The sequence below is a fragment of the Nylanderia fulva genome, unplaced genomic scaffold (genome assembly GCF_048542155.1).
Source record: "Nylanderia fulva isolate GAGA-0341 unplaced genomic scaffold, ASM4854215v1 Scaffold79, whole genome shotgun sequence".
Taxonomy (NCBI): Eukaryota; Metazoa; Arthropoda; class Insecta; order Hymenoptera; family Formicidae; genus Nylanderia; species Nylanderia fulva.
The window spans coordinates 132,175-146,969 of NW_028190905.1; positions in this window are offsets into that span (position 1 = coordinate 132,175).

The following is a 14,795-nucleotide window of genomic DNA, read 5'->3' on the forward strand; positions in this document are numbered from 1 at the left end:
AGGAAACTAATAAACAAAATGTAGTTCATGAAAGTACTCCGAGCAAAGCTGTTAATACCATATGTACACACTTACAATCTAAAGAGATAGCGGATTCCAATCAGATGCTGTTGTCTACTGCCCTAGTTAGAGTAAAAAACGATAAAAATCAATACATAGAAGGTAGAGTACCATTAAACAGTGGATCCTAATCTAACTTTGTAATGGAAGTTTGTTAAAAGGTTAAATTTAAAAACGTTTGCCGATAGAATTGAAATGAAGAGAATAAATCAACATATTTCTCATGTAGTGAAATCCTAAATTTAAAGACTTCTCACTTTGGTGCGTGCGATTTAGATCTACCATGCATAGTTCTTCCTAAAATTACTCAAAACCTACCGACAGTAACAGTAGATACGGCCCTTTTGGAAATACCAAAAAATATTCAATTAACCGACCCACAGTTTAATATACCGGGCAAAATCGATCTGCTAATAGGTGCGGAGAGTTCTTGGGAGTTAATCTGCGTGGAGCAGATAAAGTTAAGAAAACGAAAGCCGATATTACAAAAATTATTATTAAGTTGGCTCGTATCTGGGCCAACAAGTGAATCGAAACCAAAGAAAACAGCTCAGACTAGTTGTAATTTAAGTATAATTAGAATTAAACAAGATAATGCATAAATTTTGGGAAGTCGAGGGATATCAGGAAACAAATAAACTAGATCCCGAAGAAAAATATTGTGAAAAGTACTTTAAAGCGACTCATGAACGTTATGCAAATGGTAGATTTATAGTAAAATTACCGGTCAAAGAAGAAATATTTTTCTTAGATGGTTCCAGAGAGATAGTATTAAAAATATTTCTCTCCTTAGAACAAAAGTTAGTTAAAAAACTGGAACTGGAAAAAAGAATACGTAAAGTTTATACAAAATTATTTACAACTGGGGCATATGAGAAAGGTAACCAAAATAAAAATAACACTGTTCCGTAAAGTACGATCAAAAAGAAAACAAACCAGGGACTTTGATCGCAATCTCCAGACAGGACAGACGTGTGAATCCGTCTCGGAGACTCTACGATAATTTTGTGTAATTATCCTGAGTGAACTATTCACTACTCGTGAAAAAACAAGCGGCCACCCGTCTCCGGCGATCAAAGAGCGAACAAGCCGATAGTTTTTCACGTTGCGCCCGGTGACGTAGTCATCCCCGCGAGTGAAAAGCCACGGATCAAGCGAGAACTAGTGTACTGCGACATCCATTTGAGTGAAAGTAAAAGTAAGTGCAACCACCTGACACCGTTTTATTAGTTTGTGTCTTGGCAAGTGTCATTCCGCGTTCCGGCTCCCTTTCGGGAGAATTCCTTCCTTCACAAATTCTTATACAAATACAATAAAAATAAGTTAAGAGTCTTCCTACTGCATCACGCAGTAATAAAGGAAAGTAGTACTACTACAAAAAACTAGGGTAGTATTCGATGCATTCAGTCAGTATTCCAAAGGAAAATTTTTAAATGATGCTTTATATAAAGATCCTATGATTCAGTCGGATTTATTTACTTTAATTATACGATTTTGTCATAAATATGTTCTGTGCGTGGATATATAAAAAATATTAGTGCATGAAAAGCAAATCATGGAATCAAATAAAGCTCTAATTATATTTATTTAATGAATTAAAGATACCTAGATTAGTAGTCTTTGGCAAAAGAAATTCTCAAATACAAATACACGGTTTCTGTGACGCCAACAAAAAGGCTTATGGAACCTGCATATATTGACGGGAACAAGACGATCAAGGTCTCCTAATAAGTTTCTTACTTTACTTGAAATCAAGAGTAGCACCTATAAAAACATTATTATTGCCTAGATTAGAGTTGTGCAGTGCAGTACTACTGGTAAATTTGATGGATAAAGTAATAAATAGTTTGAATTTAAATGTACAACAAAAACTGTATTAAACAGATTCGAAGATAGTATTAACATGGATAAGTTCCTCATCTAGAAAATAGCAAGTGTTTGTAGCGAATGGAGTCAGTGATATTCATGATAAGTCTTCACCTTCGGAATGGCGACATATAAGCTCAAAAGACAACCCTGCAGACTTAATGTTCAGGAAAGCCGCTCCCGAACAATTAATGCAAGCTAATAGTTGGTGGAAAGGACCACAATGATTGCTAGAGGATGAAGTATTATGACCAGTGGAAGTAAGGAATTATCATGTGAGGATGTTCCGGAAAAGCGAAAACAAGCAATAATAGCAATGGCTGTGAATTATGAAGCGATTATTAATTATGGCAAATTTTCTTCGTTGAAGAAATTACTACGAATAGTTGCGTACACATTAAGATTTGTTTATAATGTAAAATGCGAAAAAGAAAAGCGTAAGATAGGGGCAATAACTGCTGAAGAAGTCAAGGATGCAAAGGTGTCTACGATCAAGTTAATACAAAGGGAAGAATTTAAAGACAACATAAAGGCATTAAAGTGCAGGAACAAAGTTTAAGGGAGTTTTAAATTAATATCACTTCATCCGTACTTGGATAGCAACGGAATATTAAGAGCAGAAGGAAGATTAAAGCATGCGACATTATCCAAAGAAATTAAACACTGTTATAGCCCGAAAGGCTATAATTATAAATACAGCGGATATAAAATATAGAATTACTATATTTTCCGCAGTGAGACCGCTGATACAGCAGCGGGCCGGAAACCGCGGAGACGTAAGCTAAGAGTTTCGCCTTTCGAGCTGCTTCGCGCTAAAAATCTAGCGTATGAAAACCACTCACTAATGAGGTGCCTGTCGCCAGGCATCTCTTTTAAACAAAATAACGAAAAACCGAGTTTACGTAAAAACTCGGGAGTAAACAGAGAATAAGTTCGATTAGACCAAACACCAGAGTCGTATCGAGAATAAATTGAGAGTCGCGTCAAGCAAGTGAAAAAGAGGAACGGAGTTACACGAGGTCTAGAAATAATCATACTCAGAGTCTTGATTGAGTTTATATCTATATCAATGTATTAAATAAATGTGTGAACCTAAAATCTACCACGACTACAAATTATTAGAAAAACCACGATTCGGCAGCTCTCTTCCTAATCCGACCGACATCCCCTTGGTGCCTCACCGGATACACAACAATCCTATCTTGCTTTCCGCATCGCATTACTTCACCACCTTGGTAATTGTATATCATCACAAGAAGCCATGCTTCTCTTTTCTATGCTAAGGTTTAACAACTTTACTCAAAGTCCATTAGAAAATAATTCTGGCCGATATTTGCAAAAAGTCGAGTAAAGAAGATTTTACGAAACTGCGTAGGATGTCGTAAAGCTCATCTTAAAGGCAGCTGGCAGTTAATAGGAGAGTTACCGGCAGTTAGAGTTAACATCAGCAGATCTTTTTGTAACTGTGGAATGGATTATTGCGGACCCTTTTTCGTGCATAATTGAATTCGTCAAAATAGTAAGAAATTATATAAAGCGTATGTGGCTATATTCATTGGTATGGTCACAAAGGTGGTGCATATAGAATTGGTAGAAAACTTAACAACAGAGTCCTTCTCAGAGCCGCACTAAAAAGGTTTATCACTAGAAAAGGTAAGGTAGAAGATATGTACTCAGATAATGGCAGCAACTTTACAGGAGCCGACTGTGTGCTACAATAAATGTTAGAAGATAAAGAATTCAATAGAACAATGCAAGAGTTGCGATTGAAGAGCAAATAAATTGGCACTTTATACCTCCTAGGTCACCTCATTACGGGAGCTTATGGGAATCAGCGGTACGATCTATAAAGCTATTACTTTTGAAACGCACTTAAGATGAAGTTTGTCTTACAGTTGGAGAAATGACAACCATCTTAACGGTTGCAAACCAAAAAAGGACTTTACAAACGATTATTAACGTTGCTCCTATATACAATTAGTTTATATATTATAATTGTACAAAGTTATTTTAATTGTTTATTTCGTTTTAGTTTTGAGGCTATTTCATTGTACTAGTTGTAACTACTTACTAGTTGAAAATATGTGATATTTGTCAAGGTGAGCAGCGTGTCCGATTTGTAAGGTTATTTAAATTTAATTTGATTCTTCAGTTAGTAATTTTATGTTTGTATTTTGCGCCGTCCTTCGTGTAACGTGGACTGAGCAGATAGCACTTTGGTGGAAAGAAAGCATTCTCAAGAGCCACAAAAAACCAGATGTACTCAAGCTACGGACCGGTACAGTTTAGTACATTTCAAGAAATAAAATTTTTTATATAATAATTCTATTCACAAGTTATTAAGTAACCACAAGTTCAACAGACATTATTCGTAAGCAGTACAACTGCTAATTCGACTAACTACGAAATTATTCAGCACACGTTCTCATAATCAATTCTATCCAGGTTTACAGGGTGCTTAGAGAGAGAGATTAGGAACTTGGATTAGGAAGCATAAAAACTATATATGTAGATTATTATATAGCTAACCATAATTTCCGAATATTATACCCACACACATCATATTTTTCCTCTGTTTTCTCTCCTGAAAAATCGCGAATTCCTTTTCCTCCCTCTCTTACCTCCCCGAGGACACAAAATTCTCGTGAATTTCTTCTCCTCTTCCTACTGAACACGAGAAACTCCGCAAATCCCTTCTCCCTCTTCCCCCGAACTCCCCGACTTTCCTAGATCTCCATCCCCTGCCTAAGGAGGAGATTCCTTGAAGATCACTGTCAACGAGGAGAATCTCCTCTTCCTTCTCTGTTGCCTTCCAAAGACTGAGAACATCCAAAAGAAATCGAGGTAATCAACCTTACCGACGAAGAACCCAGGCTCACACTAAAGCAATTTAGAGTTTGGCTAATTGATCAGCTTCCCAGGGTGTGTGAAGTCGACACACGTCAAGGCGCTTAGTAGAATTATTGTATATCATAAATCGACGCTTTTGAAGAAGAAGTTAGAATATAGTTTTGAGACTTTCGCGACCATTGGAATTATTAATGCAAAAGGTTTCCGGATGAATGCCGCGTGGTTTATCAGCGTAATGCCGACGTTTCGCAAACGTTGCAGTTTGCATCTTCAGGGCTGAGAGCTCCGATATTGAGCTTTCTTGGTCCTTATATATATGTGTTCCTTATATATATATATATATATATATATATATATGTTGTGGTCCTTATATATATATATTATATATATATATATATATATATATATATATATATATATATATATATTATGGGAGGTTTTTTATCTACGGAAAAGTATTCCGTAATAACACCGCCTAGTGGTGTGAGTGTATATTAAGGGCAGTGTGCCAAATAGCAATGAGATCCCCCATCTCACCTATCATTGCAAACATTTTTATGGAACATTTTGAAAATAAAGTCCTGAAAAACGCACCTTTCAAACTCCACATGGTTTCGATATGTTAATGACACCTTTGTCATCTGAAGTCATGGCAGAGAAATGCTCCCTCAATTTCTCGACTTTCTAAATGTCCAGCATTGCAGTATTCAGTTCACAATAAAAATAGAACAGAATAATCAGCTCCCTTTTCTAGATGTGTTAGTTAAAAAGAACGAAGACGGTACCTTAGGTCATCGGGTTTATCGAAAACCAACACATACGGATCGTTACCTCCATGCCACTTCTCATCATCACCCGACTCAGAAGAATTCTGTCATCAGGTTATTAATATACAGACTTAACAATTTCTGAACCAAAATCTTCCCTGAATGAAAAATTAGAACATCTCAACCAAGTCTTGACCAAGAATAAATACAACAGCAAAGACATCCATCGAACAACTGAAAAATAAAATTTCCAGTTCTACAAATATGTACATCAAGTGAAAAAGAAGAAAAAAAAAGAAAATAAAAAATGGACGATCCTTCCGTATCTTTAGGGTACAACAGAACGCATTAGCAGGATCCTGGATAAACACAATATCAAAGTAATTTCCAAACCTCAAAATAAAATTGCGCAACTACTTCCTAATTCCAAGGACCGGAGACCATACTTAGAAACACCAGGTGTATACAGGATTCCTTGCTCCTGCGGAAAAGTGTACATAGGAGAAACTGGGAGAAAGATCAGTACACAAATTAAGGAACACCAACGGAGTGCCAGGTACTGCCATTTTAGTCAATCAGCCTTGGCAGAACATTAGATGGAGACGGGACACTCGGTACAATACGACAAAACAACCAGACTAGCCCCCTTGCAAAGCTATTTCGCCAGGAAACATCGTGAAGCCCTAGAAATTCTGAAACATCCCGACAACCTCAACCGCGACAAAGGTTATCAAACAAACTCTATTTGGCACACTGCCCTTAATATACACTCACACCATTAGGCGGCGTTATTACGGAATACTTTTCCGTAGATAAAAAACCTTCCATAATATATATAAGGACCACAATTCAAGAAAGCTCAATATCGGAGCTCTCAGCCCTGAAGATGCAAACTGCAACGTTTGTGAAACGTCGGCATTACGCTGTTAAACCACGCGGCATCCATCCGGAAACCTTTTGCATTGATAAGTTAGAATATAGATAATTACAAGATTCAAGGTTAAAAACTATTGCCAAAAATTTTGAATTCTCAGATTACGAGAAATTCGAAACTCGTAAACGACCCTTTTTTAAGAAAGGCCACGATAAAATCTTTTACAGTGCCTGATTCCATGACCATTGATATAATTAGAACCAAAATAAAAGTATGTAATATTAAAACGACCAATACTGGACTACAAATGCTTTATTTCAATCAAAGTGTCATGACGTTTCGACTTGTGATTTAGATCCTTTTTAAATAAACTGAAAAATTATATATAATTATGTACCATTACAATAAAATAAGATTTAAAGCAGCAACAAAAATTATAAAGAATTCTTACATAATATTAGAGATGGCCACATGAATATAGCAGTGCGCAAACTTATGATATTTCACAAATATATAATAAATATATATTAAGATTAAACTTTGTGTGAAAAGATTTCTTGTCGGTAAAAGAGCGTGTTCATGTAATACAATCAATTTTAAACTAATCTAATAACCTTGTCATAAATAATATTTAGATTTTCAGTATCCTTTTGTAACGGCGTGGCCGTTACTAACGCCTCGCGGGCCGATCACCCGCCCGCCACTTGAGGCTATGGCGCCTAAGGCGCCCCTAAACACAAAAACATAAGCGATACACGGGTCACCCTACCCCAGAGGCGCCCCACTACAACCACCAGAGGCGCCCCACTACGACGCCGGCGTTACCCCCACCACAGCCTCGATGTAGAGTGGGGGAACCGCCGGCAGGGTATATAAGCCGGCTCGACGGATGAGCCGGCACCAGTCCTGTTCCGGACCTCCTAGCCAGGCAACGGGCTTCTCGTTGTTACGCCGGGTTTCTCGGTTTCTGGCCTCCTACCTTTAGTATCGGGCAACGGGTTTCTCGTTGTTACGCCGGGTTTCCCGGTTTCCGGTCTCTTCCTGCTATACACCGGGTGACGGGTTTCTCGTCATTACGCCGGGTTTCCCGGTTTCCGGTCTCTTCCTGCTACACGCCGGGCAACGGGTTTCTCGTTGTTACGCCGGGTTTCCCGGTTTCCGGTCTCTTCCTGCTACATGCCGGGCAACGGGTTTCTCGTTGTTACGCCGGGTTTCCCGGTTTCCGGTCTCTTCCTGCTACACGCCGGGCAACGGGTTTCTCGTTGTTACACCGGGTTTCCCGGTTTCCGGTCTCTTCCTGCTACACGCCGGGCAACGGGTTTCTCGTTGTTACGCCGGGTTTCCCGGTTTCCGGTCTCTTCCTGCTACACGCCGGGCAACGGGTTTCTCGTTGTTACGCCGGGTTTCCCGGTTTCCGGTCTCTTCCTGCTACACGCCGGGTGACGGGTTTCTCGTCATTACGCCGGGTTTCCCGGTTTCCGGTTTCTTCCTGCTATAAGCTATACGCCTCCGTACACCATATCTCTAAGTTATACCGGGTAATTTGTAAATCTTTTCCGGACACCGCTACAGGCTACACGCCTCCGCATTTTGTTTATGCCGAGTAGTCAATAAGTTTCTCTATTTAAGGCTTTATGCCAACAAACATTTTGTTTATACCGAGTAGTCAATAAGTTTCTCTATTTAGGCTTTATGCCAACAAACATTTTGTTTATTTGTTTCTTTTTGAATAAACCAAAGCATTGTTAATAAGGAATAAGCGAGTCTGAATCTCCTCCTTCCTCCCGAATCCTGGAACCGGCGAGACGATCCGCGGCGTCGGGAAAGGTGAACCGTTACACTTTTAAGCATTTAATGTGTTATTAACTTTTTTTATGTAAAACATTTCAGCCAAAACTCTCTTTTTCTAGTATGTTTTTTATTATGTAAAATTATTGGATTATCCCAATTAAAGTCATGATTAAACTTTATTTTGTGTTTGTTTATGACCGACAAATTGCTCTCATACATCTTAATATTATTTTTGTGTTCCTTAATGCGTATGATTAAGTGTCTTTTCGTTTGTCCGATATACGAGAACTCACAATTTTTGCAATTGATTTGATAAACTACCTCAACTTTATTTAATTTTGAAACACTATCTTTTCCGCGTTTAATTAATGTATTTAATTTTTTAGGGACCGAATATATTGATTTTAAATCTACTTTTAAAAGAGAATTGTCAATGCCATTACTAAAGTCTTTGATATACGGTAACGTAATGAAAGTTTTTGCAAAACTAATTTTTTGATTATTATTATCTTGAGTTGAATTGAGATTCTTTTTGTATTTTAGTACCTCTAAACGTTTTTTAATAATTCGTTCTACTATATTTAACGGAAAACAATTGTTAGTCAATATTTGTTTAACAATTTTTATGTTTTTTTTATGGAATAGATCATTTGATAAAAGAATTGCATGGTCAACCAAATTAATTATCTATTGATTTTATGTTTAAGACACTTTGATTGAAATAAAGCATTTGTAGTCCCGTATTGATCATTTTTTTAATATACTTATACTTTCATTTTGGTACATACTTATACTTTCATTTTGATTTTAATTTTATACTGGCGAATTGATTTTATCACACTAAATCAATTAAGATAATTTATCTTAATTTTTAATATATTAGAGTTTATTACAACGATATGGCGCATTGTGATGTCAAAAAGACAATTCAAGGCATAAATGCCCCAACTACTGGATTTCGTCAGTACATACCATAAAAAACACAAGATTCTATAGATAATTGCCTAATTTGTATTATGAACAACGTTTCAACTAATGTAAAAGAAGGCGAACTGCAGTTGACAGATTATCTTACAATTCCGTTTAAAACTCTTCATATAGATCATTTTGGCGCGCTAACAGAATCATTGGACGGTTGTAAACATATTCTTTTAATTGTAGATGCCTATGCACGGTTTACGTAGCTCTTCCCAATTAAAACAAATTCTAAAGAGTCGATTAAACATTTCGCGTGATTGTTCCAAATCTTTGGCAATCTTGCTCTATTAATTTCGGATCGTGATACTGCGTTTACTTCACGAGAGTTTGCTGACTTTTTAATAATAATAGTATATTACGATACAAGTGCGGGAAGTTGGCTATTGTGCACGAGTGCGGGTAGGCGAACGAACCGAAGGCGAGTTTGCCGTATACCCGCACGAGTATACAATAGACAATCTCCTACGTGTATCACATACTATTTTGTATTACAAGTGCATATTAAGTATGGAATGTGTAGGTGGATGGCTAAAGGGAGAGATGGGGGTTAAGGAAGCGGAAACACATACAAATATTGTACGAGTAAATGACAAGTCTGTTTGGAAGCATTAGTGTGTGGGGGTGACGGAAGGGGGTTCTAGGGGGCGGAGCCCCCTGGCGGAGGGTGCTCGAGATCATTGGAACGTCGGAGGGGAGGTGACTGGGGTGAGGGTTCTAGGGGGTTCTAGGTATCAAAAAAATTCGAACTATCGTCAGTTATATTAGATAATGTGATTTTTAGGGCGTTGCTAGGAGGGGGTTGGGGGGGCAAAGCTCCCCCCAGGGGAAAGCATGGAGCAGGCGGGGAGGGGGTGTAGGGGGGAGGGGCGGAGCCCCTTCCCCCGCCTATGATATAACAATTTTTTGTTGCAGCTGTAAAAGTACGTAAATTTCTGATGTTTAAAGTTTTTCTTAGTTAAAAAAAAATTTGATATAAAAAATTTTGTAATTAAAATATGAGAACATTTTTTGGTATAAATTTTATTAGGTTTTCAGAATTCATTAGTAAAGATTGTAAAAAGAAAAATAATAGAAGTTAAATGTAGAAAAAATTATAGTTATTAAATTATATATATATATATGTAGAAAGAAATTATAATTATGGTGTTGAATACATTATAAGAAATTATATTTATTGTGTTAAATACGTATAAAGAAAGTACATTGTTAGTACATATAAAGAAATTAAATTCATAGTAGATATGAAGAAATTAAGTTATTGATACATAAGAAAGAAATTAAATTGGTAGTACATAAAAAAATTAAATTGATAGTCCATACATAGAAATTTAGGTCGTTGTAGGTCGTCCTCCGTCTCTGCTAGGAGTATTGCGTCGTCCGCGTAGCATAATATTTTCAGCGCGCGATCCCCCATTCTAAATCCGTAACCTGTTTCATTGACGCTCTGGATAATTTCGTCCATAACCAAGTTAAAGAGTGCGGGACTCAGGCTGTTACCTTGTCTGATGCCTGTGGTAATCGGCACCTCTCTCGTTAACCCGTGATCTGTTTTTATTTTTGTTTTGTTACCGGTGTTGAGGTCCTTTATTATGTCCAGGTGTCTAACTTTCCTTCGTTTTAGGATACCAATTACATCGTGTAGCCTTATTCTATCAAATGCTTGTTTTAGTTCCACAAAGCATACATACATTGGCTTATTAAACTCCACGGATTTTTCGACAAGTTGTCATAGTACAAATATTGCGTCCAAGGTTGACCTGTTCGCTCTAAATCCTTGTTGTTCTTCACAGTTGGGTACTCTATCCGTGATCTTTTCCGTTAGGATTTTTGTAAGGAGCTTCGCTACGGAACTTAGTAGCGTTATGCCTCTGTAGTTTGTGGGATCGCATCTGATGCCCTTTTTAAATATGGGTACCGTAATGCTGGTCTTCCATTCTTTTAGTGTCTGGCCTGTATCTTCGATGACCCGGAACAGTTGAGCTATCTGGGTCGCTAGCTCCTGGCCGTTGTACTTAATCATTTCATTGGTGATTTTGTCAATGCCCGGCGACTTACGGTTTTTCAATTTGTTTGTGGCTGCTTGTACTTCCTCCGCTGTGATCTTATCAGCGTCGGTGTCGATGTCTTCTGTGTCGTCCACGATTCCCTCCAGTTTCTCCACGGCACCGTGTTATTGGTAAAGATTTTCAAAATGTGATATCCACTTTTCCGGTCTGATAGAGGTTACGTTTATTTCCTCGTTAATTGGTTTCTTCCTGTTTCGTAGCATATTCCATATCTTCTTCTGTCCTCCATATAAATCGTGTTCCATATCTGTCAAAAATTTCTCCCAGTAGTCCTTCTTGATACGATTGATATCGCTGTTTATCCTGTTTCTCGTGCTCTTATACCTTCCGTATTCCTCTGATGTTCTATTATTACAGTACCTTAAATATGCATTCCTTTTTTTATTTGCCAGCTCTTTCACTTCTTCTGTGAACCACGGTTTGTTGTTATTATTCTCGTTTACGTTAACTGTTCTCAATTCTATGGCTTCTTTGGCGCTGTTTACTATGTTTTCCCTTATTTTTTTCCCATGCTTCCTCAGTTGTATCTTCTTCCGTAATGGGGTTGGCGGTGATTTTTTCTCTTAGCCTATTCTGGTATAGTGCTTTCGTGCTGTCACTGTTAAATGACTCTATATTGAACTTGTGCACATAGTTCATAGGCCTCTTCTTGCTTCTCGTCTGTGATGATCGGTACTCACATAGTACTAGTCCATGTTCCGTTCCTACATTTGCCGACACGATAGTGTGCGTACATTAAGAATCCTGCTGGGGTGAATGGCCCTGCTAGTGATCACGTGATCTATCATAGATTTTTGCCCTTTAGTGTTACTAAATGTGTATTTATGCTGTTCCTTATGGTCGAAGAACGTGTTATTGATGCGCAGTTTGTTCTAGGCGCAGAAGAATATTAGCATATCCCCATTTTTGTTCCGTGTTTTTTCGTTGAACCTTTGCTTTACACCAGGTATGTGGTTGTTCCCAATTCTCGAGTTGAAGTCGCCCATTAAGAATATGTTGCCTTTGCTTGGTAGTTGTTCCAATACCTCTTGCAATTCATCGAAGAAATGTTCCCTCTCGTTCCTGGGTTTATTTATATCCGGCGTGTATACACTTACTAAATGTATGTGTTTGTTGTGGTGTACATTAGATATTGGTTCACGTACTCCACCTTCTCTATGTAATCTCTAAATTTCTCATGGATTAGTATCCCAACATCTGCCTGCGCTCTACAATTTTTCTCTACTCCACTGTAGAGCAAGATGTAGTTTTTGTATTTTGTGTTACCTTTTTCTTTCTTCTTGGTTTCGAAGAGCGCGCAGATGTCTATTTTGTGCCTATTCATTTCTATTATTATTTCTTGATCTTTATTCGTCCATGATGTTATGTTCCAGCAGCCAAGTCTTAGTTTATCCGTTCTCCATTTTCGCTTTTTCCTTATTTGTGCCGTGTCGTTGTTCCTTGTAATCCGTCCGATATTCGAGGCTACATTAGCAGTACTGTGAGCGTGTTTCTTTTTTACGATTGGTAGGTTGCTAGCCTTGCCCGTTAACCCTCCTCCTTTTTCAACAAAGCTTGGGACCGTCTTTGGCGGAGTTTAGTTGTTAATACGTACAAAGAATTTAAATCGGTAGTACATATAAGTAAATTAAGTTGTTAATGCATACAAAGAAATTAAATTGGTAGCGCATAAAAAAAATTAAATTATTAATACATTTAAAGAAATTAAATTGGTAGCGCATATAAAAAAATTAAATTGTTAATACATTGAAAGAAATTAAATTGTTAATACATTCAACAAAATTAAATTGTGTAATTGTTGATACATAGGAAGAACTTGTGTGTTATAAATATGTATTTTGTTTTTTTATATTTTAAAGTATGAAAATAAAAATTAGTTTTAATTTTTTCGTTAAAAAGTTATTGTCAAAGTATTGTTTGAAGAGTTTGTATAAGTAATTGTTATATTTTGGGGTTTAGATAATGTGCTTGATGCTTCAAAATTTTGTGCATTTGGGTTAATAGTTTTAAAGTTTATAGTGTGAGTATTTTCTTTATCCTTTTCACACGTGGATGTTGATGAGTCTTCGTTGGTGTTGATGTTTGTTGCACATGTAGAGTTATTCGTTGCAATCTGGTTGCAAATGTTCCTTTTATTGTTTAGTGAGTTTTCTATATATCCTTCTGCAACTGACTTTGACTTCCAGCCACCGTGTCGTTTCAAGGTTAATATGTCTGCTCCAGAGTCTGCTAATAGTGTGGCAGAAGTGCGACAAAAAGTATGGCCAGTGTATGATTTGTAATCTGGTAGTCGAAGATATAATGCGATAATTGTTGGCATTTTGCCAAATTTGTTGATCCCGATGGGTTGTTGGGTGCATTTTCCATCTTGATAATTTAAAAAGAATCTTGAGGTTTGCGTGTTTTTTGGTCTGAGAGCTATGTACTTTTTGTAAATATTGTAGAATTCTTCTCCTACCACAAAGGATCTTGGTTTATAAGTTTTGGATGTTGGAATGTTTATGAGTAATATGGATTCTTTGTCTTGTATATCGTTAACTGTTAAGTTGCTAAGTTCTTCTCTTCTGCAAGCACCGCAGATGCCAAAAATGGTAGCTAGCTGGAAATAATTATTTATATATGTAAATAATGTACATAATTTTTGATTGTTTGTTTAATATTTATTTTTATATGTATAATTATGTATTATTTTTCTAAATTGTAAGAAATTTTATTTTTATATTGTATATTTACCTTTGTAGCTAAGTGTTTTTCATCAGGAGCTTCATCGATGAATGTTTTTACTTGTTGTGGTGTCAGGACACTTGATTTTTTTGAATGGAATCCTTTGGATTGTTTCTTCAGAAATGCTGTTAGATTATCAAATTTCTGAATTTGAATGTTGTTGTGTATGTTCAGTGTGGATTTGAGCATTGAATAAATAGCCCATAAAGTGGATGGTTTATTAGTTTTTAATAATTCCACGAAATATAATAGAATTGTATTTTTAGAAAAAGATTTTGTTTTTTTTTTCACGTGTCCACTGTATAAATTTGTTGTATACAGTTGTGTATTTGTTTTTCGACTTCAATGGTAATAAATTTTTCACTGCATTTTGTGCAGTTGTTTTTAACTCTTGTGGTGTGAGTTCGTTTGTGTCTATTTCGATGTCACTCATCTTGATCGTAGTTATTTATTTTAGTATTTTGCACGTAACTGTATCGTATTTCGATCATAACTGATTGGCAATGACAGGTTGCGGTTAGGATAAGTAGCGAGTAGCGCTGCCATTTAGTTACATGCCGAACTAGAAGATAGCGCTGATGGCAAGATATCTCACGGCAAAGACGTAAGATAGGTTTTTAGCGTTGATAGAGCGATTTAGTGCTATTTGCGCTTGGAAATCTTCATATCTCACGAGTAAGGCGTGGGATAGGTCGTGGGATATGTCTATGCTACGTCTTTGCCGTGAGATATCTTACCATCAGTGCTATCTTCTAGTCGTGAGAAAATGGTTACTTTCCGAACTAAAAAGAGGCACGTAATGGGCCACTTTCTATGCAC